Raw genomic sequence first — 5,726 nt, forward strand, 5'->3', positions numbered from 1 at the left:
TAGGAATAGTTAGGATACATATGTCATGACATAGGATTTCGATCTGTGTTTTCGTATAAGACCACATCTGGGACATTAGCATCGAATTTTGTTTACGTGTAAGACTATGTATGGGACATTGGCATCGTATTTGATTTGTGTAAGACCCTGTCTGGGACAATGGCATTGATATGTGATTACATGTAAGACCACGTCTGGGACGTTGGCATTGTACGAGTCTTCCGACTATCCGAGTATCCTTTTTAATTTCGAATGGTTCAATGGGCAAAGATAAGTTTTGTACGAATGTATAAATTAGGCTAAGTGACCAGGTATGTGATAGTTGATTACCTATTTGTAAATAAGGTAAGTTGTATACTTGAATTGATGATATGAAGTTATGTGAAATATGAATTATGTGATTGTATATTTGAATATATATGTATTCGACCTTTGATGTATATATGTATTGAGGAAAGTGATGATTGGTTATATTAATGTTCAATTGATTATTCGGTAAAAAAGGAAGTTATTACAAATTATATAAGTTTTGATATATAAGTTGATAAATTGAATTATATGTGAAATTATAATGGTTTATTACTAATTTTCTAGCTTAATTTACGTAAATGATTAAATGTTTATTTGCTTATGACTTACTAAGCTTTAATAGCTTACTGTGTGTAATTGCTTTCAATTTTATACATTTGGAAGTTGGTTAAGAGCACGGGGATCGTCAGAGAAGTCTATCACACTATCGACTGTTTTCGGTATTTTACTAAGTTTGAATTTAAACCTATGGCATGTATAGTCTAGTTAATATGTTTGATTTTTGGGTTGTAAATATGAGCCATGCGAAAATGGCTTATTTATTTTGTTAAGCATGGTTTTTATGCTTTTGATCAAGTGATAAATATGTTGATTTTGGTATTTCGGCTATGGCATATTTATTTATGTGAATTATGTTTGATATGTTTTGTTAAGAAGGTGGTAAATAATTCGGCATAGGTGAGCTTAGTTAAAGCATATAAGTGAAGTGAGTTTGGTATATATATGTTATGGTGTTTTAGTCATGTACTTCGATAATGAGGTAAATGATATTCAAGCTTAATTAATATTGGTTATGTGTTATATATATATATGATATGTGTGATATGTTTGGTTTTGTTCTTGGTGTTTCGGCTGTGGTTTATTTATAAGTAAATATATGTGAATCTTGTTTGATATGCTTTGTTAAGGTATTGTTATGTAATTTAGTAATTAAGTGAAATTGGTGTATGCATATAGGTTTGGAAAATGTGAATTGATATGTATGATTTTATTATTTGAATCGATATGGTTTGATGAGGAAATGGCATATTTTGACTTATGATTTAATGGCTAAATCTTGTACAATTTATGAGGTTATTTATGGATGCCAATTTGTTATGAAATAATTTAGGAATGTGGAGTATTTAATAAAGGTACGATTTGCTTATGCAAGTGGACTTAATATTCGATTTTATATTTGTAAAATTATATGAATTGTATGGATTTTTGGATATGGCTAAAATGGTGTATTCATATGCGCAAACTTGTAATAGATAAATATGCATGTTTTTGGTATTTTAAATGATATATATATGATTTTATAGTAGGCTTAAAATTTATGAATAAGATACATACAAATTCGGGTAATGATAGTTAAGTGAGTAATACAAGTTTGAATTTAGCTTTTATAAATTTATTGGATTAGTCAATTAAAGGATAAGTTGATTTGTATTGAGCGTGTATAGTTTATGATTGAATGATTTCATTGAAATGGTCATATGTGTATAATATAATGACATCAAAGGTATGTACAGCCATAATATAATGTTACTGATGTTGTATATGTGATTGGACATTAAGTTGTATACATATTGATTTCATTATGTACATATACAGAAGTTATGAAATGCAATGTTTGATATTTAGATAGTGAAATTATGTACGGACATATTTTCTGTATATGAAAAGTGAAGATATATGCTTGAATATGATTTAATTATGAAAATATCATTAATACGATGGATTTAGGGAAATCGAATATTGAAAGTATTATATAATTTAATATGACTCTGATGTATACAAGTTTTGTTCGAATTTGTTAATTATAGAATATGTTCGATTGAGCTTTGATGTATGTTTAAATTGAATTAGTTTGAATTTTGAAATATGTTTATTTGTGATACATGTTTAGTAAGGTATGATTGATTTGAATAGTAATTATCATTTATATATTTGAATTTAAAAAAAGTGAATTGAGGATATTCAAGTTTGATAATGTTATAAATGTATCGTTATTCTTTGGTGTATGAAAGGTGATAAATGACTGTGCTAAACTGTGTCTTGTTCGATAATGCCTCATAACCCTAATTCGGTGACGGATACAGGTTAGGGGTGTTACATTTTATTTGATTTCAGAGCTATGGTTTAGTCGGTTCTAGGACTACCATAGCGTATGTGAGTCTAGCTATACATGCCATATTTAATCTGCGATAGTGTGATATCTTCCAACACTGACGAAAATTTGTTTTGATGAGATAGATAAGCTTTCCAGCTGAGCTAATTCTGATAGTACAGAAGTAAATACTCAAATATTTGAGTGGAAATGTGTTGGTGATGAGTTGAGACTCATAAAGGTAAGGATCAAATTGTATGACAAATTGTTATTGATAAATGTTGTAATTATATGAGCATATGAGATATGGTATTTGAGTTATGATTGTTATCTGAAATGCTCTGGTTGTGAATTAGTGATTTGAGTTGACATATGAACAATGTGTTAAGAATAAAAGTGATTAAAAGCAAAAGTTTATTAAATGTTTTGAGAATGTGAATTTTAAAAATGAATTGGCTATTTGTGATAATATATGTTATGTACATGTATGTGTAAATTAAATTTAAGGCTTTACTATCCTCACCCCCTTATCAGTGAAAGGTTATAATGAAATCTGTAAGATTTGGATTGAATAAGCTCACAAGTGTGGAGTTATAGAAGTTCGTGTTTGAAAGATTATTAATATGGTCAGAAAAGAGAATGAATCAGCAAATAAAGACAATACTAAAAGAGATATTGGATAGTTCTAAAGACTATTCAGATTATGCAGAGTCATTGTTAAATAAGAAGTTAATTCCGACTAAATGACGTATTCAGGTATGTTATCTAAAGAAAGTATTAATTGGAAGTTTTCCTAATCGATTTCTGTTAGTGATAGGATAATGTGAAAATTTTCTAATGACGGAATTAGACAGTGGAATAATGATTGAATTGTGTTGATAGTTGAGTACAATGGTTATAGTTGGGCAGTTACTATGATTCTTTCTGGGTATTCTATGTGTACATTTATCTTCAGAAGTATATGTGACTGTTTGAATTCAGAAACAAAATTCTTATTGTGTGAGAACGCTAACTAAATGTACTAATAGATGAAAGCATGGTTGATCTGTTTGGGTTATGTTCGACATTGTTATCTCTTTCACTGATAATTTGTTTCATTTTGTGGATATGAAAGTCGACGATAAAATCTGTATGAGATCAATATTTTGTTTCTACTGGTTATCGTTCTGTTGAATATATGCGAAAATTATATTGCTTCTATTATTGTCGATTTTAGTATTTAAGAATGACATCGTTTTTTCTGGACATTTTCTGGGATATCATCGGAATCTTATATCATTCTATATGGGTTGTAATTTTTTTTAGATATCCTGTGTGACTCCATATGCTAAAATTTCGCTATTCCAGTTTTCTTATGATTCCACGTGATTATCTGCAAGAGATCTCTATTTGACAGAGAGGACTATGTCTATTATGATTTTAATTTCTGACTTGAAATGTGAGAGTACAGTGGTACCGTCCCCAGAGTTAAAGAAGTTGTGTTTCTATAATGGTTGCTATTTAAATCATATTTGATTCTTCTCTGCGTTCAAATGATTCATTAACAGTCGGGATAATATCTATTTATAAGGTTGAGACATCGTTCTTATTAAGGCACAATGATTTCTATTTGGTTAAGGTGATTTCTGTATAATTCAAAGTTTCGATGAATAATATATGAGATAGCTTCATTATAAACACTTTTCTAGTTCTCGTAAAAGTCCAACATTGATAAAATTAAAAATGATAGAAGAATAATATTAAATCTATGAAATAATATGTCTAGGTTATCCTTATCAACGAGAAGAAAAGATTCATTCAAAAAGACTGATTCAGTGGTTTAGTCTGATTTGAATTATTTGTTTGAAAAGATAATTGGGTTATATGTGTCTGAATCTATTCATTTGATTGGAAATAAACTTTGAATGAACATATGTGAATTGAGGGATAGTCTGGAAGAAGAACTTGTATTCTTGAAGACTTGATACCGAATTATATCTATCAGAATGATCCTATTTGGGAAATGTTGTGATAAATTAAAGTTAGTTTTATTGTTGAAGTTTTCTTTTGCACGAAGATAATGTCGACCGAAATATCAGTTCTGGTTCAGTTTGAGTTCAATAAAGAGATTATGATTCTCGTCCTTATGTTATTGAATGATTCAAAATTTATTTCAATACAAGAGTGTGTAGACATATCTTATAATTGTATACAGTTAAAGCTGCATAAAAAGAGTTATGTGAAATATTTGATGATTATAAGAGTTTAAAATGTTTAATGTCAGAGAAAGATCTGAACTTGGCACAGTAAAGTTAGTTTCAATCGTCGAAAATCTTTTAAATCTGTAAGTGATTCTTATCTGAGGAAAATGATTAAAGTTTCAAATGTTTTGATTGGGCGATGAATACGTGATTGATCTTCTCAGGTAATGAACAATTATTAGTTGAAGTAGAGGCTAAATAAATGTTTATATAGTGAAGTTGTGAAATTCAGAAATGTGTCAGCAAATTATAAGTTAAAAAGGAGTTCAATATAAATTGATTTCTGACTTAGAACCTCAGGTGTGGTATTGATTATTATTTTTTATTTCGAGATAGAGTGTGCATACTGAAAAGTTCTATGAATATACAACAACTGCTACAAGAAACTTTCAGTGGTGTTCATATGGGATTAACAAGATGCACAACAGTCCGAGATATGATATAGATGATGAGTGTGAAATGTGATATTTCTGACTTTGTTGATTATAGAAATAGAGGGTTAATGAATTTTGTATCAGGATTATCTTTATCATTGAAAAAGATGGAGTTATCTGAAATATCGTTAACTATCTGAAGAAATCTCTCTGTAAGTATAGATTTTCTCTTTTGATAAAACAGTTAAGTTATTCATTTCTGTGTTGGTAAATCTGTCTGTGGTGTCAGTTATCATTGTTTTGGATTGAGATCTGAAATTTATATGGTAATTCTAAGAGAGATTACAGTAATCTATGAGTATGAAATTGCATTGAAATCGGGAAACGCAAACCAAATTCTCGAAATATTTATTTATCACTATGTTTTAGAATTGAAAAGTAACTAAGAAAGAATGTTGCTATTATAAGCAGTTATCGAACTCCGTTACTTCAGGATCGAGTTTTGTGAGAAAATGATTCACATGACTAAAATCGTCAGAGAATGTGAGTAGAAAATGGAAATAATTTAATACAATTAAGCAGTTTTAGCCAAGGATGATGTACAGTGAAAGTCAGATCATAATTTTAGTTGTGAGATTAAAGAGATTTGAAGTTCGAAGCTATATGTGAATTTGAAATATATGATGTGGAAGTGATTCGCGATAATCTAAA

The sequence above is a fragment of the Gossypium hirsutum genome, chromosome D07, assembly GCF_007990345.1.
Source record: "Gossypium hirsutum isolate 1008001.06 chromosome D07, Gossypium_hirsutum_v2.1, whole genome shotgun sequence".
NCBI classification, from domain to species: domain Eukaryota; kingdom Viridiplantae; phylum Streptophyta; class Magnoliopsida; order Malvales; family Malvaceae; genus Gossypium; species Gossypium hirsutum.